Below are 27,208 nucleotides of genomic sequence, written 5' to 3' on the forward strand. Positions count from 1 at the left end.
CCCCATCTTCCTGTTAAAAATCAGTAGCTGGCATCTGAGCGCTCATGCTCCAGGGCTTGGTTAAATATTGACATGGGTTTTTAAATTTAACATCACTAACAGACCTAGGACTTACTTAATATTCTCCATTTGAAAACCGAGGAAAGTCAGGCTCTTGGTGTGAAGATTTGCCCGAGGTCAAAAATCCAGTGAGCTGTGGGTCAGGCACTGATGTGTGTTATGTGCATTAAAAAAAAAAAAAAAAAAAGAAATGCAAGATTACCAGAGGTGTTAATGGTGATAAGCTCTCTAGAGAGGGAGAAGGAAAGTATGATTTTTAGGAACGCCTGGGTGGCTCAGTTGGTTAAGCATCTGCCTTGGGCTCAGTTTATGATCCCAGGGTCCTGGGATAGAGTCCTGCATCGGGCTCCCTGCTCAGCGGGGAGCCTGCTTCTCCCTCTGCACCTCTCTCCTGCTCATGCTCTCTCTCTCAAATAAATAATTAAAAAAAAAAAGAAAATACGATTTCATTCTCTTCTCAACTATTAGAATTTATTTGCCCCATCAAGAAATTCTAGTTGTAAATTGAAAAAGACGGACAGGCAGAAAATCCAGCAGACCTCCAGTGTGAATTCCTGAATAGGTTAACACCACGCCGTCAGCCAAACCATCACCTCAAACACAGCATTTAAAGGGTTTGGTTTGGTTTTTTCTGGAATAGAGCACTGAGCAGTAGTCAACATATTCTGGATAATAAGACTCATTACCTGATACACCTATTGAAGCTGTGAATCATATCAACTCCCCCCCCCTCCATTTGGCCCAAAGATTCCAAGCATCTGCGATACATACATACATAAATATCCACGTGTATCATGGCAGTGGGCCCTTGGCACGAGGCCACAGGGGAAGGACAGGTTTTGCCTGACAAGGTTGCCAAAGTGGGAGAATTTGGAGCCAGAAGGAAAACAATGAGCAGGGCAACACAGGAGGTCCTCATGTAAGCTTCTGTCCTTTCGAAACCCAAGAATCAAATCCTAGCCCTGGAAAAGTCACAGCAGCCTCCCAAGTCCAGATCACAACGTCTCCATTTTATAAGTGAGAAAATTAACTCGTGGCAAGTGTACTTGCCTCAGTTCGGCCAGGCGCATAGGTTCGACGTGCACTCTGGACCCCGTGTGCTCTATGTACGCCGTCCATCCACCTGCCGTCCCCGTTAAGATACCTGCTGTCCATGGCAACCACCACCTCGCCCCACACAGGCCACACAGCAGACCCCTAACTCCAGCTGGACACGAGCGAGGGAGGCAGTTACGAAGAAGGAAGAAACCTCCCAGTTCCTACAGCATCCCCGTCCCCCGCTCACGTGCACGCGTGAAAAGCATCCGGGACATCAGTCCACGGGGCGACGCTTTCTCCTTCCCAGGACACAGCAGATAAAACTGCTTCCTAAAAGGTAAAGCCGCAGGCAACAGGTTTTCCCGGCCATCTGTCTTTCCCTCCAGCAGCGATGTCATTACACCAAGCCCAGTGAATCCCAGAAGAAAGCTGAAAACCTGACGCCATTATTCATACAGGAGGAAGCGTCTTCCTAGAAGGCTGGGTGTTTCCAGGGCTGCTCTCCTGGAACGCAGTGCTGCCCACCAGGGGCGACAAGCCACTCTGAAGGTAGACGCAGTCTCTGGCAGTTCTTATTCGTAACCCTTTAAGAAAGGAAAAGGATTCGTCTGGTTGGGGTGGGAGAGGAAGGAAAGAGGCTCAAGGATGAAGGCAGAGCCAGGACCCTGATCCACAGCATGGGGGTAAACACCAGGCTGTGGAGAGCGGCTATTTGAAAGAGAGGTAGAAGGACCAGATCCCTGAGACCCATGAGATGGAAGGAAGATGCAAACAGGAACCTACACCCGGGACCTAAACAAATAATTCTGGGGTTTAAGTCTGACTGCCCACATCCCCAGGGACAGCCTCACCTAACAGTTACTATTACCGAGCACCTACATGGGCCAGGCACTGGTGGAGGCTCCGGACACAGTCATTTGTCACAGGGACTCCAGGAGGCGAACGTTCTCATCCCCATTCTACAAGCAGAGGCAGGGCTGGAAGGTCCAGGAGCTTGCTCAGTGAGATAGCTGGGAAGTGACAGAGTCACACTCCATCCCCAGGTGTAACTGAATCCCACCCCCATACTCCCATTAAGCACCACATAAAGCTGCTGTTACCCCAGAGGCCCTCCCCTGGGCCCTTGGGGTATGTCCTAAGATGACCTGAAAACTAAGTGAAAGACTGGTTTAGGCCAAACCATCAGCAAATGTTTCGGTGACATCAAGCCTAGCAGGGCAGAGAAGAGACATTTCAAACTGGCCGCAGAAGCAGCATGGAGCCCACCATGCCCAGAGCTGTATCTGTCCTCCAGCCCAGGAAGCACCTGAGAGTGACCCCACATGGGCAGGCTCCTGGAAGGCACAGGCTGCCCCGGACACTCCCAACAACCTGCCTCTTGCCTGACCGGCTGGGCTCCAGGAACAGCGGGAGGATGGAGTCGGGGCCATTCAGTGAGGCAAACTGGTGTTGGATACGTTCTAATTCTATGAGCATACTACACTGATCATCGCCACCCGGAGACCAGCAAGCCCCTCATCCGTCCTGAAGACCCTCGCTCAAGATGCAGGACAAGGACACCTGTAGGACCTGGCCCAGGGTGGTGGTGGGAGCAGTAACAGTCACACCTGTCATCATCATGGAACCTTCCAGTGATGGCTCAGGGCACACCCAGAGAGGCTTGGTTTGAGACGGGTCGGAGAACTCAGGGCCCTGTCATTGTCGCAGCTCATCCATTTGCCTGATGTCTGGGGGCCAATAACATTGCCCATTTGCACAGATTCGGGAGAAATGACTTCACTTCAAGTGACTTCACTTCAACCCCGAGTGAGACCTCAGGTCCCAGTGATTTTCAAAATCTAAAGTCTCAGAACTGCTTCAAGTAGAATCTTCTCTGGAAGCTCACATTTTAGAACTGCTCTGGGGCGCCTGGGTGGCTCAGTCGTTAAGCGTCTGCCTTCGGCTCGGGTCATGATCCCACGGTCCTGGGATCGAGCCCCACATCGGGCTCCCTGCTCGGCGGGAGGCCTGCTTCTCCCTCTCCCACTCCCCCTGCTTGTGCTCTCTCTCTCGCTACGTCTCTCTGTCAAACAAATAAAATCTTAAAAAAAAAAGAAAAGAAAAGAAAGAAAGTAGAACTGCTCTGATGGGCACGGAGGTGGGGCCTCCAGGAACCCAAAGACCCCGGTTCTGATCCCAAGTCGGCCACTTACCGACCATGAGGTTGTCATACCACAACTGTTTCTCCATCTCTAACAAAGGGGATAAATCCGCCTCCCTCAGGGTTCTTTGTGACACGTCAATGAGGCTGCAGAAGTTCCCGGATGCCCGACCCGTGAGGCCATGGTCATCGCTGGCACCACTGCGCCCGTGGGTGGAAGCGGCCGTGGCCCGACGGCGGGCACGATGCCATCACCAGTCGGTCATGAACCAAGCGGCAGAACAGCGAAAAGGTCATTTAAAAACGGATGCTGACCCAGTTAGAGAAATGTCCAGAAAAGGGGAAAAGAGAAAGGTATACATGCAGGTTTGATTACATCCACAGGGTTAACGCAGAGCGCACGCCCTTTGCCCCGGCATCCGTGAGTCAGCCACAGACGCGCACTCCGCCTAATCGGCACCAACAGTAACTAGGACTCGACAGTCATTTGGACACGCCGGTGGTGGGGGACCCAGAAGCCAACAACAAATGTGTCAGGACCCAAATGGGGAGTGGTCCGGTACAACGAAAAAGAACACCAATTTGGGGTCAGACCAAAGGGTTTCTCCCTGAGCTAGGTTTCTTCTCAAGAAGAGGACCTGGGGTGCGCCAGGGTGGCTCAGTCGATTGAGCTTCCAGCTCTTGTTTTAGGCTCAGGTCATGATCTCGGTGGGGGGGGTGATTCTCGGGGTGAGACGGAGCCCCACTGTCAGGCTCCGCGCTTAGTGGGAGTCTGCTTGTCCCTTCCCCTCCCCCCAGTTGCACAAGCATGCATGGCTCTCTCTCTCTAAAATAAATAAAATCTTTTTTTTTTTTTTTTAAAGATTTTATTTATTTATTTGACAGAGAGAGACATAGTGAGAGAGGGAACACAAGCAGGGGGAGTAGGAGAGGGAGAAGCAGGCTTCCCACCGAGCAGGCAGCCCGATGTGGGGCTCGATCCCAGGACTCTGGGATCACGACCTGAGCTGAAGGCAGACGCTTAACGACTGAGCCACCCAGGCGCCCCTAAAATAAATAAAATCTTTAAAAAAAAAAAAATAAAGGAGAGGCCATATAGTAGTACCAGCTACAACCCATCACACAATATGCACAGATCAGCACCCTTCCTTCCCTCCCTCCAAGTCACCTCTTTGGGGCCCCTTCCCTAACCGGAGGGGGAAGATTTGATGACAGAGGGTCTCTATAAATGATAGCAGCACCCACAGTAATACCTGGCCGGGTGCCAAGCCCTCCTTTAGACCTGCTACATAATTTTCACTCATTTAATCCCACCATAAACACAAGCTTATAAAGTATTGTTACCCTGCCTGAACATCTTACAGTAGAGGAAACCAAGGCGCAGAGAAGCTAAGAAACTTGCCCAAGGTCACACAGCTAATAATAGTAGTGTCAAGATTTGAACCCAGGCTGCCTGGTTCCAGAGCCAATGTTCCTATAATATTCTTACAATTCTTCTACTTCTCTTTCCAAATATAATTTTTGTTTACATTTCACAGTACTCTTAGAATTAAAACAGGCTTCCCATGTTCTCTGCAAACATACTTGTGAGGTTAACAGGTCAAATTTTAATATTCCCATTTAGAAGATGAACGAATAAACCAAAGCACAGAGGTTACGCGACCTGCCTCAGGCATACGGCAGGAATTCGTGCCAGGGCTGAGATTAAAATGCAGGGCACCACGAGTCCAGGTCTAGAAGTGAACGGCCCAGTAGTTGCCCAGGTACCAATAGCAGGATGTCAGCAGGTGTCATTAACGTGCCCCCATCGGCAGTACTTCCCCGCGTTGGTCAGGGCAGTCAGGCAGGCGCCGAGCTTCCCTCGCGGTGACCTACCACGCACCAACCCAGTGAGGTCACCAGCAGAGACAAGAACAGGAATGGAACCCAGGTGGCTCGGCAGGGAGCCAGCACTGAGAAAGAAAGCAGGGGATGAGCAGCGAGGGGATGCGCATCAGGGCATGAGGGCGGGAGAGGAAAAGGAACATAAACAAGTGACAGCAGCAGCTCACTGCAGGACACGGACACGCGTGGAAGGGTCTCTGCAGCAGCCTCGGCGCACCACCCCCCGGAGGGGCAAACCCTCAGAGGCCAGACACAGATCTGGACACAGACCCAGGGTGGTCAAAGAACGCCCAAGTACAACCGTGTGAAGAGTAGGTGCATGAGAAAGATCTGATAACTAACAACACAAGGCTGGTGAGCTCATGAGCTATTTTTCCTGTTTCCCAAATTTTACGTAAGGAGGTTGTATTATTTTATCATTATCGTGGAGGGCGCTGCTTGAGCCTACAGTGCACTTGGGGATTCAGGCCTATGTGGGCCCAAGTGAGGGACCTTGGGGCCATTCTGCCAGAAGACCATCTGGATGATGGACGAAGGACCTGCGGGAAGCGGCGTATCTTGAGGAGGGCGAGTCCTCTTCAGGACCCATGAGGCACCGCCCAGCAGTGCATAGAAATACCTGAGCTGGTAGCAGGGTCCAGGTCAGGGCGTAGGGCAATTCTAAGCCTAACACAGTGCCCGTCGCTCCGTCCTGTGGCCGGGCATCCCCAGACTCATGTTGGCATCTTAGGAAAAGACCACAAACGGCAGGATGCCCGGGAGTAACAAAACCATGGCCCCGGGGCTGTCCGAGCAGCAAGTGAAGGTCTCAGCTGTTCAGTGGAGGGCACAGCACTGTTGCCGCCTGGAAGGAGCCAGCGCGTGGCCAGTGTGGCCCAGCATGGCCAGTGTGGCCCAGCCAGGCAGGGTCATGCTCCACAGGGGCATGACAGCAGCAGGGTGCTATGTGGCCAGACCCTGGTCCCACGGCCCTAGCAGGGCACCTCCCGGGACTTGCTGGGGCCCCGGGCTGGGGTGGGTGCTCAGAACAGTAGTGGGGATATAAAGGACATGGGAGGAAAGTGGCCGAAGGGGCCATGAGGCACCTTCCAGGGGTGCTCAGAAACACTTGGAGAAGCTTCCGGAGAAAGCAGCACCCAAGTCTCACTGTGGTGCTTGGGGCAGAGCCAGAGGAATGTTTTTTATATTAAAGTTGTTTTATTTTTCCATTTTTTGCATTTTTTTAAAACATTTTCTTATTATTTAAGTAGGCTCCACGCCCAACATGGGGTTTGAACTCATGACCCTGAGATCGAGAGTCGCATGCTCCACCGACTGAGCCAGCCAGGCGCCCCAAAGTTGTTCTACATTTGATGCTCCACTCACTGATGTGGCCTGGAGGGGAAAAAAGGGTTTTTTGGTGTGTTTTTTTTTTTCCCAAAAACGTTTAAGATTCAAAAATAACACTGGTGAGTTAGTAATTGAAAGCAACTCTAAGGGGCAAGAGAAATAGAGGAATAGACTAATAAACAAATTTAAGCACACAGATGGAACTCCCACACGGTGTCAGCCATTGTTTGTGTAACAAAAGAGTGGGTAATTTCAGACCGAAAACTAAGCAAAACAGCAGCTCCATAGCTCTATGAGGTGCTTCGGTAACAAACAAGAGTAATATATATTTAAGACTAAAGGCAAAGGAATACAAAGTAGGTAATAAAGAAAACGATATTTCAAAAAATCAGAAAGATGTACAGTTTGGCAGGAAAGGATAATCTCCCATCCTTTGGTGGAAGGATGGGAGAAACGCTGAGAATTACTTTTGATCAGAAGACAAATGAGCAAGGTAAGAATCCAACCTCCAAGCGAACCAGCTCTTCCATCCACTCCTTCACATGGCAGCCCACCCCTGTCTTGAGCTAACTGAGGGCCGTGTCCTACAGACTTGACTCCCAGGGCCCGGCAGAGAGGAAGCCTCAAATGGGTGTTTCCTGAATGAACGAAGAAGTGTTAAGGGAACTGAAATAAAAGCCCATCTCTGGAAGACACAGGGAAAAAAAGCTATGGTCCCTAAGGTCACCAGAGAAGGCGACTCATACACGTGGCCTTTCCTGGAATTCCATTTTATTTGCTCTTTAACAGTCTCCCATGCACAAGCTCTGTGTCCACCAGGAAGCCTGAGGTCCGAGAGAGCAAGGACCACAAACTCTGACGTCCTCCTTCCCAGCGTCTGGCACAGAGCAGGATTTGGGGTCTTAAAGAGTTATTCATTAAATAGGCTTGAATAAAGAAGATGAGAAGAGACAAGGAAAGTTACTTCTAGCGGGCAAGGTTCTTTCATTTCCATTTACAGGAGAAACGAGCTGGCTATTTATCAGGCTTCATTGCGACAGGCATTCCGCAGGACAAAGGCGTCCTTTGAGACCTACAGGAGTGGCAGGGCCTTCCACACAGCTCCAGGCTCGGTGTTTCCACGGGAGAGCTCAGGGTCAATAGTAAAGTACCCTGGCAGAGGCACATGCCAGCGAAGTTGGCACGGCACCTGCCCGGGGCTGGGATGGACTCCAGGCAGCCTAACTCAAGTCAAGAAAGCTCATAATTCATCCCAAGGAGAATTTAAAAACAATCCAATTAGTCGAGTATGACTACAGATTGGGCAATTGTGTGTCAACTAAAGTCAACAGTCAGGGCAGGAAGGAGGGGACAGGCCCGTCCCTCTTTCCTCAGAGCACATGACCCAGATGAAGGTGAAAGGTCTCCATTTCTTGGATTTGAGGGCTCCTGCCATATCAACCTGTCAGCAGAAATGCCTGCACCGATCAGTGGGAGAGTCTCCTCCCTTAATGCAAAAATTCCTAGGCAGGCAGCTCCCTGTGTAACTACCACTAGATTAAAGGGGCAGGACAAAAGTGCTAATTATTAGATAAGGAAAGGCTCTGAGACAGGAAATGCAGTAGGTTATTACAGCCAGTGCTAAGGAGGAGAGTTGCCAGGGTATTTAAATGTGTGCGGAACAAAGCACAAGGGGCCATGGTCACAAGTTCATGTCCTTCCCAAGGAAACACACCAGGGTTTTCAGGTAACTCGGGACTCCCTAACTGCACCTAGGTTCCTCCCAGTTGGGGAAGTAGGCATAGGCAGCCAGCCCTGCCCTGATCCCCGCCCCCCAGGCACCCTCTACACCTGCCCTGCCTAGATACAACTTCCCGCTCCACCCATACTATTCAGGAGCGTCAGAAATGGTTTCGCTGAGCAAGAATCAGCAGCTTGTCCCTTGAGATCAAAGTAGTCACGGAACAGACTTTCAAGGGACAGTCTCCAGGCTCATCTGGTAACTGGTACTGCCCCATACAGCTGGGCTTGTCAACACTACCCACTGCACTGCCGAGCACTCCCTGGGGAGTTCAGGAACTACAGGAAAAACAATTCTAAAAATCATACAGAACCACAAGTAGTCAAAGCACTCTTGAGAAAGAAGAACAAAGCTGGAGGCATCACTCTACCTGATTTGAAACTGTATCACAAAGTTACAGTAACCAAAAACAGTATGGTGCGGCACAAAGTTACAGTAACCAAAACAGTATGCTACGACATAAAGAGAAACACAGACCAATGGAAGCCGATAGCCCAGAAATAAACCATGCCTATATGGTCAGCTAATTTTCAACAAGAGTAGCAAGAATATACAATGGGGAAAGGGTGGTCTCTTCAATAAATGGTTTTAGGAAAAATGAATATCCACCTGCAAAAAAATAAAATGGGACCCATCTCTTAACCCATAAAAGTCAACAGAAAATGGATGGGAGACTTAAAATAAGACCCAAACCATAAAACTCCTAGAAGAAAACATGAGGGGAGAAAATATTTGACATTGGTATTGACAACGATTTTTTTTGGATAGGACACCGAAAGCTTAGGCACCAAAAGCAAAAATAAAGGAATGGAACTATAACAAATCAAAAGCTTTTACAGAGCAAAGGAAACCATCAATAAAATGAAAAGGCAACCTATGGGTTGGGAGAAAATATTTGCAAACTGCGTATGTGATAAAAGGTTAATGTCTAAAATATCTGAGGAACTCCTATAACTCAAAAGCAAAAAAAAAAAATTTTTTTTTAAATTTAAAAAAAAATGGGCAAAGGGCCTGAATAGACACTTCTCCAAAGAAGACCACAAATGGCTAATAGGTACAGGAAAAGGTGCTCAGCATCACTAGTCATCAAATAAAATTCAAGGGGCGACTGGGTGACTCATTCAAGCGTCTGACTCTTGATTTCGGCTGTCATGATCTCAGGGTAGTGAGATTGAGCCCCACATTGGGCTCCTGACTGGGTGCGGAGCCTGCTTAAGCTTCTCTCTCTCCCTCTCCCTCTGCCTCTCCCTCAACCCCACACGTGTGCTCTCTTAAAAAATTAAAAATTAAAAATAAAATTCAAAACCATAAGAAGATATCATTTCACACCTGCTAGGATGATTATTATCAACAAAAACAGAAGTTAAGTGTTGGCGAGGATGTGGAGAAAGGGGAACCCTCTTACACTGTTGGTGGGAATGCAAGCTGGTGCAGCCACTTTGGAAAACAGTATGGAGGTTCCTCAAAAAGTTAAAAATAGAGATACCATATGATCCAGCAATTCCACTTCTGGCTATATACCCAGAAGAAATGAAATTAAGTACCTCCAAGAGATATCTGTGCTTCCATCTTCGCTGCAACATTATTCACAATACACAATATATGGAAATGACGTGTCACCAATGAAGGGATAAAGAAAGAGTGGTGTGTGTGTATATATTATATATACATATATATTCACACACATACATACACCATGAACTACCACTCAGCTTTAAGAAAGGGGATTCTGCTATTTGCAACAACATGGATGAACACAAAGGACAGTATGCTAAGTGAAATAAACCAGACCAAAAACAAAACCCTGCATGATCTCACTTCTGTGTAGAATCTTAAATAGTCTAATACATGGAAGCAGAGAGTGCTATGGTTACGGGGCGGAGGGGGCAGGCAGAGAGGTGGAGGCAATGGGGAGATGCTGGGAGAGAAGTACAGAGCTGCAGTAATATACTCTCACCCAAGGACTGCTCTAATGCACAGAATGAGAAGTAGAGTTCATCATTCTGTACAGAATTCTGGAAATTTGCTGAAAGTAGATTTCAAGTGCTCTCATCACACCAAAAAAAGCTAACGATGTGAGGAGAGGACATATTCATGGGCTTAACTCTAGTCATCATTTCACGGTATATATCCAAGGTCATACACCTTAAATAGATACAACTTTTATTTAAAATTTTCATTTGTTAAAAAAAAAAAAAAAAAAGGCAGCTTGTAAGGAAGCAGCAAAGTTCCAGGGAGCAGCCAAGGGAAAAGGGACATCCAATAGGACAGTCTCCATATGCATCCCATAAACTATTCTCCATCCCACCCATCCTCCTTTCCTAGGCCTTCATCCACAGGTAGATCCCCTAACCTGTTCCTGCCTCAGGCAAGGGCACAGTCTCACTAGTGTCCTCCAGCTCTTACACACCTGCTTGACCCTACATCCCTCAACAGTGATCCTCCCCTTCCTCCTCCTCCACCATAACCACCAAATATACACCCATTACCAGGCTGGGGTGGCAGGGTGGTCAGCACTTACAGTCCCTGAGAGGTTCCCAGTGTGTATGTGTCAGTGAGGACATGGAAGGAAGAAGGCAGAGACTAGACTCTGTTCCGTGAGCACAGGGCAAGCCTGCTTTGCTCACCATTCAATCCCAGCATCCAGCACAGTGCTAAATAGTTACGGCATGCCACCTGAATCAAGAATAAAGTTCTAGGGGCGCCTGGGTGGCTCAGTCAGTGAAGTGTCTGCCTTTGGATCAGGTCATGATCCCGGAGTCCTGGGATCGAGCCCTGAGTCAGGCTCCCTGCTCAGAGAGGAGTCTGCTTCTGCCTCTCCCTCTGTCTCCCCTCTCACCCCCGCTCATGCTCTCTCTTTCTCTCTCTCTACTCTCTCAAATAAAACCTTTAAAAAAAGCAGCAGCAGCAAAGGCAGTCAGTGGAAAGCAGAAGGCCAATGTCATGGAACAACGTGGGTACATCATCACCTTCCTACCACCCCAGAGAAAACTGGCCTCCCACTGCACAGGCCGGGAGCGCGGTTAGGAATGCCAGGACAGGGCACCGGGGAGGAGTCCCTGCTGTGGTGTCAGCAGCCAACGACCTCGACGTCATTACATGTGGCATAAATACGTCCAGTGGATGACAGAGTGGAACGGCGCTCCCTAGAGCCCCACAAAAAACGCTCTCATGGAAAGCGAGGAATTCAGAGAGAGATGCTGGCCTTGGAGAGCCCAGTGATGGGACAGTCATGGGCCCGAAACAAAATTTCCAGAGAAGCTGGGTTCACTTTGGTTCTCGGTCACAGCCAACTCCCTTGACAGCGGATTCAGAGCCGTGCAGACAGACAGCAGGCTGCAGGGGAGACCACATGGCCTTCGCCTGCTGCTCAGCAGGGCAGGATGGCTCACAGCGAGAGGTGAGTACAGCGGGGGGTCCAGCGTGGGGGCAGCCACTGGCCCCAGAAGGACAAGCCAGGACCCCGTAGCCAGTAAAACCTTAGATTTACCCAGGCCTCTCTGAGCCCCCACCTCTCAGCCCACTCCCCACCCAAAAAATGTAATGACAGCAAGGTTCTCAGCCCAGCAGAGCCCTCATTTGAATACCCATCCCCACCAAGAAATCAGTCTTCAGCCACCGGCTCTGCTCATCTCTCTTCCCTTTCCATGGATTTCAAGATACAAGGAAAATTAACAATATCTGATTTTTTAAAAATGCACAGGGTCAGACAGGACGTCCAATCACCCAGTCTGGTCACGGATCTGCTACCTCAATCTCTGCCAAGCCAGGATCAGCCTCGGCAAGAATACCACCAGTGGGGAGAGTGCTTTTCCTCTTGTGGTTATTTCATATTCCACCAACTCTGACAGCTAGAAAATTCTTCTGAGCCAAATCTGCTCTTCCTACCATACCTGGTTCTGCTCCCAGTTTTGTGACAGTCTTTCCAGAAGCTGAAGATGGCTAGCAAGAGCGTGGTCTTCACAAAGGGTTGGGAAGACCCTGGCCCAACCCTCTAATCAGTTTCTCTTCCATGAGCATAAAAGAAGTGGGTTTCAGGATAAAGTTTAAGTCACACGATGGTCAGAGGTGGAAGGGATGGTAAAGATCATTTAACTACTTCTCCCTTCAAGGGTGAACCCAGGCCCGGAGAGGAGAACCTGCCTGGCCCAGTCCTCACAGCCAGGTGAGATGTGAGCTCCCCCTCCGTTCTGGATCTACTCATACTGAGTTCTCCTAGAATACACTCCTCATTTTCCCAACAGAACTGTGGTCCATCCTCACGACGGACATACACAGACACACAGACAGACAGACACACACACACACACACACTTCAGTTCAGCACTGCTCCCAACTTTGGTTACCCTGGTACAACCTTACACGCAAAACTGAGCCCCTGGGACACCTGGGCCCCCTGGAGCGGCACAGCAAATCCTTCTGCAAACCATTCCTAAGCAAATTTAGGACCATCTTGTACAAAAATAGCAAACACATAGGCCCCAGGGAGCTGTAAGGCCATAGCCAAGAATCCAGAGGATTCTATAAGCCTATTCTATTGATCAGTTTCAGTTTGTGTTTTTTTTGTTTTTTTGTTTTTTCTTCAAAGTAAATCTGAACCAGGGATATGGGATGTGTTCACTCCCTTGCAGGGCTGGCATTCTGAAAGTAAGGCACTCCAGACCCGGGAGTCAACAGGGAAAGCACAATGAAAACCAGGGAATTTTAAGTATTTATTTAATACATGTTAACTGACAATGATGAACATGGCCTCAGATTTTCCAGTCTCCCTGGCCTCAGCTGGAGGTGGTACAACCAGGAAGATGAGCTAGGCAGACTGAGTAAAAAGATTTATGAGACATTTACGCTGTCGTCCATATATAGGCATCGTAGAGATAATGAAAATTCTCCCCCGAGGCATTTATAACCCGACTGAGGGACAAGATCCCTGCCATGTCTAGAACATGGTAGATCAGTAGTTCTCAACGAGGAGTGATTTTGCCCTTCAGGGGACATTTTACGGTGTCTGGAGACGTTCTGGGTTGTCACAGCTAGAGAATGCTAGTGGTCCACAGGGGATAAAGGTCAAGCATGCTGCTAAACGTCCCACTGGGCACAAGACAGCCCCCACAACACAGAACTATCTGGTCCAAAATGACAGTAGTGATGAGGTTAAGAAACCCTGAAGTAGACGCACAACAGAATCCATCCAATTCAACATCTGTTGAGCGCGTGTGTGTGCTAGGCAAGAAGCACTCAGGAATTAGGAGTAAGACAAGATTCTTCTCTCAAGGCTACGTAAAACAACTCTTAAACCCAAGTTAAATTGGGTGTGTAAGTGCTTCAGGATCCTAAGAAAAGGAGGACAACTGTAGGCCGGCGTTCATCAGGAAGATGATGGGTCCCCAGCATGGTCATCAGGGTAGAGGAGTCTGGGACGGGCAGGCCCGAGAGACTCCGAAAGGTGAATGGGCTGAGCCAAGGGGCAGCAGTAGCCTCGCTGGCCCCACTGTGAGAAATGCGTGCCTGGGGACCACACACAAAGCCCACTGACCTCTGGCTCTCCTACATCATCACCAGCTACAGAAGGCACGAACCTACATGTCTTTATCTCCCCCTGTCCCACAGTGCCTAGAACAGGATATGGACCTAATGAATAGGAAATAATTAGGAAATGACCATAAAAATAAGAACTACCATTTAATGAGCATTTGCTCCAGGCCAGAGAGTCTGCTGATTCTCACTCAATCCTCACCCCAACCCTGTAAAGCACAGAATTACCGTGCTTAAAAGGGGGATACCGAGTGATAGAAGGAACAGGCAGATCAACAAAGAAGTCAACAAAGAAACACCTTCAACAGCTCTGCTGGTCTCTCCTCCTAACCTGGGATCTTCCTTTTTCTGACCGTTCCCCAGCTTTCCAGCCTACCAACCCCCCCCACCCCAGCATCAGGGCACGCACACTCGAGGTCGAGGCGGCTGACCAGCACCTAGCTGTGCAAAGGAGGGGTATCCAGTGGGTAGCTGGTGATTTTACAAGGGTCCCTAGGGCCGTTGTGGCGCTGGCACTGTGCCTAGGACCTCCCAGAGTTTCTGCTGGCCAGAGCCGTCACCACATAAGGGACCGAAGCAGGAACACTGTTCCAAGTCATCCTCAGGGGAAAGGTTCAGGATTCCCTGCTCTACGTTAACCCAGACAGCAGCTCACAGCAGCTTCTTTTCACCAGCACATTTAACACAGCCTCTAATTATGTGATAAAATCCTACTGGCGACTGCTTTTCCCAGAGCAGCACATTACCACCATCCAAAATTTCTCAGTCTCTAAATAATAGGGTAGTTTTACAAGACATGTATCTACAGCAGCTACAGCAGCAGGAATGGGTACTGGTTAGTCCTTTCTATTTATGCAGTCCTCCTACCATTCAGAAGATGTTCTTGTGGCTTTATTTCACAGGATCCAAGCAAGGATGAGAGAGGTCCCCCCTATTTTCCATTTTACAGTGGGAGAAACCAAGGCTCACCGGAGATGAGAAGTGGATTTCCCACAGTCACGCAGCAGTGTCTTCCAACCACAGCTACCGTTTCCAGCCACCCTGATGTGGACCAGCCACTTGGCATGAGCTACTGGCCGGGGGCAATTCTTCATTCCCCCTTCCCATCCTATTTAATTTGTAAATAACAAACAATGCCTACTTGTAGATCAATAAAGAGAGATCCCTGATATAAAATCCGATAATCCCTTCTCTTATTAGAAGGAGGCTCAGCCAATTCAGGGGTTGGCAAGCTTTTTCTGTACAAGGCCAGACAGCAAATAGCTGAGGATTTTGCAGGACAGACTATCACAGCCACTCGACTCTGCCCTTAGAGCGCAAAAGCTGCCGCAGATAATTTACACGGGAACGGGCGCGGCTGTGTTCCAATCAACTTTACAAAAGCCGGTGACAGGACTAGTTTGCTGACCCTTAAATTGTAAGAGCTTCCTCTCTGTTATGGACTGAACTGGGTCTCCCCAAAATTCATAGGTTGAAACCCTAACCTCCAAAGTGACTGTATTTGGAGACAGAACCTTCAGGGAGGTGATTTCGACTTAAATGAGGTCATAAGGGTGGAGCTTAATCCAATAGGGCTGGTGTCCTTAGAAGAGGAAGACACCCAGAGTGTGTACACACAGAGAAAAGACCAGGTGAGGACAGAGCGAGCAGGAGGCTGCCCACGGGCCAGGAAAAGAGGCCTTGCCAGAAACTAACCCTTCCAGGAGCTAGATCTTGAGAACTGTAAGAAAATAAATTTCTGTAGTTTGGGGGTTTCTGTTGTGAATTCGTCTGCAGCCCAAGCAGACGAAAACACCATCGTCCTACAAATCTGATCAACCCATCAGAGTCAAGATCTATAAATCAGGGACTCAGAAAAATATTTTTTAGTGGAGATAGGTTTAAATGCCTCAGTCCACTTCCCTTTCCAGAGCTCCCTGAATTAAAGATCCCTTTATCCTAATCCAAAGACTTGGCTCAACACTGCCTTGGTTTTCTTCCCCGATTTTCCGTTTTTTCCCCTGTTTCTCTGAGTTTTCCAGTTACTTATGTTAACATTCCCTGAAAGGTTGTGTGTCACTGTTTTCCCTTTCAAAAGGACGCCTGGGTGGCTCAGTCGTTAAGCGTCTGCCTTCGGCTCGGGTCATGATCCCGGGGTCCTGGGATCGAGTCCCACATCAGGCTCGCTGCTCGGCGGGAAGCCTGCTCTCCCTCTCCCACTCCCCCTGCTTGTGCTCCTGCTCTCGCTTTCTCTGTCTCTGTCAAATAAATAAATAAAATCTTAAAAAAAAAGAGAGAGTGGTCTTCACTTGAGCAGTACAAACAGTTGGTTCCGCTGAGATAAAGTGGCCCAATGGATAAAGAACTAGGATCCCTGATACGCGCAGACTCCCGGTTAGCATGTTAGGGAAGCGAGTACAGGTCCAATCATCGGAAACCATCCTCTTAAAGTGCGGGAGGAACAAACCTTTAGAAATAGTTTGAGGAGACCGCTGAAGACGAGAAATAAAGAGCAGGCTCCCAAAGCACCACTTGCTCGTGGCACACACAAGGTTGTCGCGGCGTTCCGAATTGCGTGAGCCGACCTATGGCAAGGCAGCTGCAATTCCCAAGCCTGCAATTCTGGGCTGAGCACGCCCTCCGCACATCTCCACAGTCTTCCTCAGTAAAAAGATCCAACAGTTGACACCAGCATACTCCCCGGAGAAGCTGCCAGGTTGTCGTGGATGGAACTCAAAGATGGAAGCGTCAGTGCCGCAATATTACTTCGCGCTGGGACAGACGCAAGGAAAACCCTGTAACGTGGAGTCCCATTTCCAAGAGGCATCCGGTTTAACGAGTTTTGCTTTCTCCAGTCCCCATTCACTTCACGGTTACTCTCTGCCGGAGGAGGGGAAAAAAAAAAAAAGAGGGCATGGCAGGGAGAGAGCGATCCAAGCTTGCTTTTAATGCTTCGCCCTGCAATCGGATGGCACAAGTCAACACCGCTCCCCATTAGATAAACGTCCACACCTCCTCAAACAAATTCAAAGCTACCGCTTAAAAACTCCCCAAATAAGACTCAAACGGATCCTGGAATTGTGAGAAGAAATGAGGTAACGTGTAGCAGGCACAAGCAGGCCCAACACGATCATCAACAGATGTCTGCTCAATAAACGTACAAATAATCACCAGGAAGCATCTTCCTGTCTGCGGTTCGTGTTCTCATCCCTTAAGAGGCGAGGCATCAGTTTGGTTTCATCTCCAGGACCAACTGATGAGCACCAGGATTTCTGGCAACATATTTATGCTACATGAGGTTTTACAAAACCCTTCAATGCCTTGTGTCGTTCAGCCTTACGAAGGCTCGGCTGTACACGGAGCCCAGTTATCTTCCTATCCCCTCTGCAAAAATCTAGGGTAAATTTTAGTAGCTGCTTCTCCAAGTTCCCTGGTCTTACCCTGTAAATAAATCACCACCCATTCACATCCCACACAAGCACCCACAGCCGCACGTGTGCACATATAATCCCCAGAAAATTGCAGCAACACCAACCGGGTGATTCAGAATCATCATCATTTCTAAGAATTAAGGGAAGCTGGAGCTTCACATCTCCATTCTTCCATTCTACTCCCTTCCAAAAACCACTCCAACAGCTGGGAGCAGCTGTGCCGATCAAAAAGCTGGGACGCCACGCCACGGAGCAAGACGCGCTAACCTAGAATGTGCCCAAAGGAGACGGGCACAATGCCAAAGGGACAGGAGGCTGTGAGCCACCTTCCTCCCAGCTCCCGCTGCGAACTGTGCTCGGAGCGACCGCCCCACTCCAAGACCCCCCCCCCGGCCACCTGTGGCACTTGGGTTTCGTGCCCAGTCACCGGCCGCCCAGAGGAAGCAAACACATAAGCCATTTTTAGTCTCCCCACCCCCAGCAAGAGTCCTTCAGTCTCCGGATCCCAAGATGGACAAAAATCGAAGGAAGTGACATGTAAGCTGAAATCTGAAAGAGGACTAAGAGCTCTGGGGGGAGTGGGAGGTGAGGAGCCATGCACTACACGTGGAGGGTCTGGAAGCAAGGGAGAGCACGGGACAGCTGAAGCAAGTCCCACCATCCTGTAAAGCAGCAGAAAGGGGAAAAGCAGGTGGAGAAACCAGCTGGAGCCCGATCGTTCTCATGGGCCCCTTCCAGCTACGATGAGAGAGTCTGCATCATCCCAAGAGCAAGGCCGGTGCAGGGCTCGCAGCTTTCGGACGACACGGTCAAGGGCAGCAAGGCCACACTGCTGTGGGAACATCCACCAAGCCACAGGGGCCCATGGCGGCAGTGACATGGACAAGAATCTGCATTGACTGTGTGCTTTTCTGGACGTCCAGATCTTTATGTGCTGACCCTCGGTGGTTCTTGAATATCCCACCAACCTTCTTTCTGGGCTTCTCTCCCTAAGAGGAAAAAGGCCAGTTCCCCTGGGGCCTGCTGGATGGGATAGAATAGCTCCTGTCAGAAGCAAGTCGAGCTAGCTTTCATGTCCTAGGTGCTCAGCACTTAAAGCATCATCTTACACTCATGCAGTGCTCCCCGCCCCACACAAGCCTCTGAGAGCAGAGAACTGGAGTTAGCCCCGCTGAAGTAGTGAGGGGGTATTCAGAAAGCAGATCCAAAGTCAGGTTCTGAAGTCATGGTGAGCGGCCTTGGGGTGGAGTGGGAAAATCGGTTAGAAAAAAAGACTGTCCTCTTTGATGCTCTTCCCCGGGTGGCTCGAAGCCTGGCTTCCACGCTCCTTCACTCTGATGCCTTTTCATCATAATGTGGCCTTTAAAATTTGCTGAAAACGTAAATGCTTTGGAGGATGTGCCCCAGGGGGAGAAACAGTTCCCTTGCTCCCCATCCCAGCTACGCTTTGGTCATTGCCCTTAGGGCACACTGCTTTAGGGGGACAGTGCTGGAACCCAGAGGGGGGACCCACATCCTTTACCCCTAGCTCAAGGCTCAGTCCACTACATCACCTGGATGAACAAAGAGACAAATAGATGAGCACAGAAATGGAGAGACGGACCAATGGACAAGCCCTTAAGGGCTCTACATTTACCTCCTTCATCTAATGAAACATTTCACAGGAGGGATGCCTGGGTGGCTCAGTCACTGAAGCACCTGCCTTCAGCTCAGGTCATGATCCCAGGGTCCTGGGATGGAGCCCCCACCCCACTGTTGATCAGGGGAGTCTGCTTCTCCCTCCCCCTCTGCCTCTCTCCCCCACTCGTGCGCACTCTCTCTTTCTCTCTCACGATCTCAAATAAATAACATTTTAAAAATAATAAAACATTTCACAGGAAAACATCTTCATGTCAGCAAAGGTAGATCAAACAGGACCAAAGAAATAAGCAGGTTCCTGTGACAGCCTCTCAGTGTTGAGACCAGTCTCGAAGACACTACCCCTCAACCAGAGCCAGCCCCCCCCACACACCCATAAAGGCCACCACTCACCCACGGTGGCCCTTAGTAGCAAACAAACCCTTTGTGATGGGGAAGGGGGTAGCCAAGTCCTAGAGACCTGAGTTGAGCCCCTGTGTCCAGCCACACCTGAGGCTGAGCTCTGCCCTACATCTTTCTCTCCAGTTCTATAAGCCAATACCTTCCGTTCTTATTCAAGGCAGTTGAGATTAAGTTTTCTGATCATTTGGAAAAAAGCATCTTAAACGGATACCAAATGTAAATTGGTATAACACTTCTGGTAAACCATATAGCAAATATGTATCAAGAGTTCAAAATTGTTCCTTCACTTTGACCGGGCAAATTCACTTCCAGGAACTTAATCCAAGCAATAATCCAAAACATACACAGAGATTTATACATAACGATGTTTGTTGTAGAAGCACAAACCAGGAAAGAAATGGAATGGCCCACGCTAGACAAAATGTTAGGTAAAATCACATTTTATCTTTAAGGATAGAATATTATGAAACCACGAAAAGAGTATCTTGACCCCAAATTATTAAATGTAAGGTTAAATGTTTTCCCTTACTTAAAAATTAAGATTCGAAATTTTTTAGGCACTATGATTTTAACTTTGTAAAGAGAAGTAAAATACACAAAAATAGAAGAGAGTGGGCCAAATGTTAGGAGTAGCCGCTTCTGAATAGGAGTACATCACAGTTATTTCATTTTTTTTTTTTAATTCCTTCCTCTTCAAATGCTCTACAATGAATACAACACTTTGATGGTCAAGGAAAAAAAACAGTAAAAGTACCCCTCTGGGCCAAATGAAAGTCATTCTTCCTCCTATTAAAATCTCTTTCCTTAAAGCCTCCATTCAAGAATTCTGTGATTCCAATATAAGAACCTGTGGGATCCTTCCACATGGATCACCAGGACAACCTTTCAATATTTAAGACCCTGCCACAACCTGAGTTTTGCCCTCTCCAGCTTCAAATCCATTTTCCCAGCCGTCCCCACAGACCAGCGTGGCTTCTTCCACTCTTCTCTGAACACGCTCCAGTGCGTCTGCAGCTCTTCAAAAAAGTGTTCTAAATTCATCACAATGCTCCAGGTATGGTCTAATAACTTACACCAAGAGAATGGGATTCTCACCTCCCTTCTTCTAGATATAGCACCTCTATTAATGCGGCCTAAGTTCCCATTTCCTTCCAGCTCAAGAGCAGAAGTGAAGAGAGCAGCTCCGGTTCCAGAGACAGAGATGGAATTCACCACAAAAAATATACGCTTCCTCTCTTCTGAGAGCTCCTGGTTCTCCAAAAGTCATCCTCCCACCAACCCCACCCCCCGACACACAAAGAATTCCTCAGGGGTGAGGTCACACTCAACTTCACTCTGAACCAAGTCCAGAACTTTCTAAAACCCAGGGGAGGGGTGCCAGGGGAGACGCAGCAGAAGCCCTGAGCTGCAAAGCTCTCTGGAGGTAATCCCCTGCTTCCAAGGCCAGGCCCCAGGGTCTCACAAAGTACACGGGGGCACCTGGGTCAGGTTTCTGTCCAACCAGTTTTCATGGGCCCAGCAAGGCTGGGTGGCCTACACCCCAGGGAGTCAGAGAGCCCTGATCCCCGTCTCAGAAAACACGTAGCCTTTTAGGAGGTGAAATGGGAGGTTTCAGGATTCTTCCTGTGTCAACAAAGAGGTCTTGAGGGAAGGTCAGGGGAAGCTTTAAAAAGCCAAATTCTGGGCCTGATGGAATGAATCAAAGGCCACGAGGGTGAAAACCACCCAACATGGACCCGCAGCGACCATACACTCACACTCCGGCTTTTCCCCAGTCTGGGCGGCCGGCAGATCGTTCCCCCCGGGGAAGCATGACTTCTGGATACGGCAGCACCAAGAAAGGGAAGGAAAACAGCCGGCCACTTTTTCTCCCAATTCACAGATGGGAGAACTGAAGCTGAGGAAGTGAGACGGGTTTACTACGATCTCTCCACCGTGAGCCACCCCCAGTACCAAACAGCCTCAGCCTCCAGCTCAGCTCCCGCCCCCTCCCACGAAGCCGGCTTCATCACCTGCCCTCTGGGACCACCGAGGTCCTTTGTATCCTGCTTAATTGGCATTTGCATACAGAATTCACAGTTCTTAATTTCAAGCGGGGCAATCAATCAGGCCAGTCTTCTGCAATTGTCCTCAAACCCAGAATTAGGTGTTTTAGTCACAAATCGCTTAAGTGTTAAAACCAGCGCGTTCTATCGTACCCCAGCCTAGGAGCACCTGAGCGCTGGCTCTGAAGGTTGGTGGTTTGCTGGCACTCACTCTGGGGACGGGAGAACTTACAAGGATTCGTACAGACACGACACAGACAACCCGCGCTCTGCTCTCCGGGGATCATCAAGGGAATTCCTAGGAGTTCCAGTCTCCCAGATACTTCTGGGTAAGAGAAAGCACAAAAGTCACCCAGAGCTCCTGTACACCGTATGTACGCTCCCCAGAAGGGCTGGGAATAGAGCAGAGGACACAGGGACACAAGGCTTCAGCCAGCTCGGCGAGTTATTTGCTGTGTACCCTCTGCAAAATGGAGATCACACCCTCTTACAAAGGCTTGGAATTTTTTTCTTTTGAGAAGGGGGCGGGGCAGAGGGAGAGAAATTTTTTTTTTTAAGATTTTATTTATTTATTAGAGAGAGAGCAGTAGAGGCAGACTCCCCACTGAGAAGGGAGCCCAGTGTGGGGCTTGATCCCAGGACCCTGGGATCATGACTTAAGCCGAAGGCAGACGCTTAACCAGCTGAGCCTCCCAGGCGCCCCAAGGGAGAGAATCTTAAGCAGACTCCATGCTGAGCACAGAGGCCAACGCAGGGCTCCATCTCACGACCCTGAGATCCTGACCTGCGCCAAGATCAAGAGTCAGACATGCAACCAAAGGAGTCACGCAGGCGCCCTGGTCCGTACAAAGGTTTAAAAGATTAAATAAAACAAATGCAGTTTGAGGAAGCAAACGGCACACCCAGCGTAGCAGAAAACCCATAAATGATGCTGTTCCCTTCTCCCACTCTTTAAGGAACGTCTTTGCAAGACTCCCTTCCGACAGTAAAATCTCCATCCTGTCTCCTCCTACCTCAGGCTCTGCGTAATTCTAGAAGCGGACTCTGGGAGATTTGATGGTCAAATGTAACCTAGAGCTGTATTTGTGGTGAGGTGCGGGGACAGGGGCACATCCCCATGCCGACCGCCTGGGAGGCAGGAGATGGAACCTCTCTGGGGACGAGAAGCTGTAAGGAGTATCTCCGCCATATTTAATCAGTCCAACCGTGTCTGCTACATGGCTACGGCTTGAGGGACAAAATATAAAAGGACAAACCCTGTTCCCGCCCTCCAGCTGCTTGCCATCTGCCTGGGAAGCTGAAGCCCCTAACCCTGAGACTGATCAGACTCCGCCCCTCTCCGGCCTCAGGGGCCACATCCAAATGGGAGACTCTGTCCGTAAGGTCTGGAGACAGGCACTGAGTGCGTCCGGTTTGCCAATTTACCTCCAGTGCCAGCATAGGGAAGGCTCTCAAAAAGTATCAGGTCAATCCATAAATCAGCAGGAGGAGGAGTAAATTAAATGGAATTCTGAGACAACGCAATCATTTGCAGATGGGCATTACCCAGACACCAACAAAGCCCACGCTGGTGTGGCCCACTTCTGAAACCTTGGGGAGAAACGGGAGCCGGTTCCCCGGTCCTCCCGAGGCCCATCCCTCGGTGAGGTCAGCAAGAACCACCCAGAAACCTAGCATGTCTTCAGGTTTCTTTCCGGGTTGACTTTTGCCTCGAGTTTCTTAAAAGCAGATCTGGAAACAGCCAGGTCCTACCCTCTGTTCACCAAGGGCAAGATCACAAAAGGCGGGACAGGCTATTACACGATCAGAAACTTCAAGCCTCAGCGCCTCGGATTCACATGCAGATGACTCTGAAGACAGGCAAATACGGAGGACCATCAGGGAAGATTACAGGCCTGACACCCCAGTCTGCAATTAAAATGTCATTCTCTCTCTTCCCCCCGCCCCCAGCCCCTAAATGAGTATCAGGACAGCCCACTCTCTTCCTACACCCCTTGGCTCATCCCTCCTTCTGCATCTTCTTAGAAAACCTCCCAGGTCAGAGCCTTCAGCCGGGGCTGGGGGTTAGGGGAGGGGGGAAATGGAGCAGGGCGAGTCAGCGTCCCTTAGGGCACGCTGCTGTGAAGCTCTCTCCATCCGAGCCCTGAAGACCAGCCTCCGGGACACAAGTTAGCCTGAGGACAGTGTGACCCCAGGCAGGGCAGGGGCCAGGAGGGCTGGATGCTCATCAGACAGCTGGTGCCTGGTAGCGGGAAGAGGCTCGGGGAAGGCAACCCAGGCTCTAGGTCTGGCCCTGAGGCACCCAGAGCACGTCATTTCCTCTCACCTAAGCCTAAAGAGAGGCGGGGAAACCAGACCCAAAATTGCCTTACTTCTCAAGTCTGCGTCCCAGGCTCCTCCCCCACTGGCTTCCAACTGAAAAGCACTTCACTTAGTTCTTGAGACTTATTTTAAGGACCAGGCTCAATCCACTTGCTCCATTTCCCAAACACTCAGACCTGAAAACTTGCAGGGAAGACCCCGAAAAGCCAGCAGCGGGGACGTCCAGGCTGCCGAGGGGGCCCCCCACCCCAGGCTCCTCACCAGGCAGCCCCTTCCCCCGGCGTGAGGAAATCCAGGGGGGCCCCACAGCATCATGCAATTCAACATGGCAACACACAGCCAGCAGGACCTCTTCGTTTCTGCCCACATGTGGGCAAAACACCACCCTTCAGGTTTGACTGTGGGTGGTCTTTGCACTGGCCTGAAAATGCTCCCTGAAGAGAGACTGAGCGTTTCTTGATTATTTACCATACAGCGCCCAAGACCATGTCAATGGCGGGTCAATTAATTATTACTCAAAGAAATGGACTCTGGCCTCAAAAACGTGTGTTTTATTGCACTTGCCAATAAACGCCCACATAGTCCATGGCCTTAACTCATAATGAAATGGGGAAATAAAAGGAAAACCGCACCTAAACTATTTCGCTGCTCTTCAAAATTTCTCATAAGTTACAGCGGGCAAAGAAAAGGTGCTGCGTGGACCAGCCAAAGGGCTGGGTGTGGAAAACAAGAGGGACAAAACCCCCAGGGCCTCCAGCCCGCTCTGCCCCGGATTCATTCACTCCACCAGTGTTGACGGACCATCTACTAAATGCCTGGCAGTCTGCTCCCTCCAAACAGCCGCTTTACAAGGATTCCAATATTTATTATAGTGGGATACTATTTTTTCTGTTTTATTTCTGTCTGAGGGTGTCTTGCACAGCCCAGGCGGTCACGGGATGAGCCTCCAGCACCTCCTTCCCGCTGTTTCCCAGTAGTTCCCTCCATGCCCGGCTTCACAGCAGTCCCAGACCAGGCTGCCAGGTCCCACAGAGCCGGCTTCCCATTTGTACTCCTCCCTCCCTGTGCAGCATCAGCAAAGCGGTGACTATGGGCTCCACCCTGCACCCAAGATCCCAGCAGCACAGAGTTCTCTGCTGTCCTTCTGGCCTCAAAAACAGGTTGAGTGAATCGATCGATCACTCTGTATCAATCACACAGAATACAGAAACAGCTTAGAATCAACCAACCTGATTTAGACATAAACAGAGCGTGCACAAATAAAACCCACGACGTAACTGGTAAGCCCCCATGGTACCATGAGCCATACGCGTTTCCTTTTCCACTGCCAAACACGTTGCCCCCCACCCAGAGCCAGTGGATGTATTTTCATTTTCCCACATTTTCCTTCACCATGTTGAAGAAATGTGAACCCTTCGAACAGTGTAAAAACTCTCAGGAGGGGGGGCACCTGGGTGGCTCAGTCGTTAAGCATCTGCCTTCGGCTCAGGTCATGATCCCAGCATCCTGGGATGGAGCCCCACATCAGGCTCTCTGCTCCGCGGGACGCCTGCTTCTCCCTCCCCCACTCCCCCTGCTTGTGTTCTCTCTCTCGCTGTGTCTCTCTCTGTCAAATAAATAAAATCTTTAAAAAAAAAAAAAAAAAACTCTCAGGAGGTGGGGCACCTGGGTGGCTCAGGGTCCTGGGATCAAGTCCCGCATCGGGCTCCCTGCTCAGCAAGGAGTCTGCTTCTCCCTCTCCCCCTCCCTCTGCTCATGCTCTTGCACTCTCTCAAATAAAATCTTTAAAATAAAAATTAAAAAACAATAGTATTGATAATAGATACCCATATTACTGTTTTCCTCAACAGCATGAAGTTGGTGCCCCTTCTTTACTGTCCCACAGTACTTTGTGCTCAGTGTGTATCACTCTGTCCGTTAATTGCCGGTGCGTCTGTGGACTCCGCGAGGCTGTACTGTGAGGTCCCTGAAACCCCTGACCTTTTAAATTGCATCCCAGCGCCCAGCACAATGGCTGGCACGTAGGACGGGCTCAGTATCTAGGCACCGAATAAGTAAATGAACAAACTCCGCTAACTGACTTCTAACATTTGTTCTCAGACTTCCCGTTCCGCCCTACGGTGCGCATCCTGTCCTTCACGCAGGCTGGGTACCTGTTGGGACCGTCTTCCTGCCTCCCCGATTACCATGTTATTTGTCCTATTGTTTCCTTTATTCACGCTCTGGCTCTTGTTTTAAAATGCCGTCCATCTTTTCTGTTACCATTCGGCATCGCTTTCTCCCCTCCTGTGTTCCTTCCCAGCCCCTCGGGCCATGGGAATCCCGTTCACGCAGGCTTATTTCATTTATAGCCCAGAAGCCCTTGTTCTGGGATCCAATTTTTGTGGGATAGTTGCTTTCCAGCCACACTGTCAGAGTCTTGAGAGCAGCCATATGCCATGTATTGTATTCGTTCACTCTTGGTCATGGGCCAGGGCCAGGTACGTAATCGGTTTTAAAAGCAAAAGTAAGCCATTGTCAGAAAAACTAAATGAATCTGACTGTTGGATAAAGACGTACGTGAGACAAGAATGTCGCTGCTGATGGAACACAGGTTTTGGGGTTGGTCATGTGCCTAGGGGGTTAGGGGCAGGTGCTGGAGTCTAAATGTTTTGTTGAGATTTGGGTTTTCTATACATTCTCTTCCCAGTTCCTGGTCTTCCATCTCCCCGTCAGCTCTTCTCCTGGCTGGGCCTCTGAGAGTTCCAGAGCCCTGGGGTTACTCAGGCCAGCCGGAATGAAATGGAACCTGGCCCTGAGGTGGCCGTGTCCTGTCCAAGGAATCATGACACAGCAGTGCCAAGAGCACCTTACTCATCTCTTAGGCGCAGGGTCCCATTGTCATCCTCAGTGCCGGCTCTTCACTTTCTTTTCCTGATAATTTCTTTTTTAAAGATTTTATTTATTTGACAGAGAGTGAGCACAAGCAGGGGGAGCAGCAGAGGGAGAGGGAGAAGCAGACTCCCCACTGAGCAGGGAGCCCGACGCGGGACTCGAACCCAGGACCCTGAGATTATGACCTGAGGCGAAGGCAGACGCTTAACCAACTGAGCCACCCAGGTGCCCCCTTTTTACTATCAGTAATACTGGTTTGGGGTGGAGTTTTTGTGGTTTTCGTTTGTTTGTTTGTTAAGTTAACTCTACCCCTGTTGGGGTAGAACTCACAACCCCGAGAACAAGAGTCACATGCTCCTCCGACTGAGCCAGCCAGGTGCCCCAATACTGTTATTCTTAATGGCAGCTTCCATTTACTGAACACCTACTGCAAGCCAGGCCCTAGACTAAGTATTCATGTAACCCTCAGAGAGCCCTCCAGTCACTACCCCCACCCCATTTCATCCAAAAAGGCACATTTTACAAAGATCACAGAGCTACTAAGTGGCAGCCTAATGTTCAGGGAATGCCCTCTCCGGCATTTCCCCTGCTCCTAGGCAGGAGCAATTCCAATGCAGATGGGCTTCCTCGCCATCAGCCGGGCCACGCACCCAAGACAGAGCTGGCCAAACCCTCCAAGAGAATGCACAACGGCGAGCCCTCGTTTCACAAGCTTTTTCAAGACTGAGTATCTCGACCCAATTTCTCATGCCTC

General features: G+C 49.7%; 1 protein-coding gene and 1 non-coding gene across 7 annotated transcripts in view; both read right to left on the bottom strand.

Moving 5' to 3' along the window:
• The window catches only part of NOS1AP (nitric oxide synthase 1 adaptor protein), a 255,913-nt gene that overhangs the window by 123,779 nt on the left and 104,926 nt on the right, over positions 1–27,208 (bottom strand). The window lies entirely within an intron of this gene.
• TRNAE-CUC (transfer RNA glutamic acid (anticodon CUC)) lies at positions 6,379–6,451 on the bottom strand. Its single transcript has one exon. It is a non-coding gene; the product is annotated as a tRNA-Glu (tRNA).

Source organism: Leptonychotes weddellii, chromosome 6 (assembly GCF_054177405.1).
Source record: "Leptonychotes weddellii isolate Sample4059 chromosome 6, ASM5417740v2, whole genome shotgun sequence".
Classification (NCBI taxonomy): Eukaryota; Metazoa; Chordata; class Mammalia; order Carnivora; family Phocidae; genus Leptonychotes; species Leptonychotes weddellii.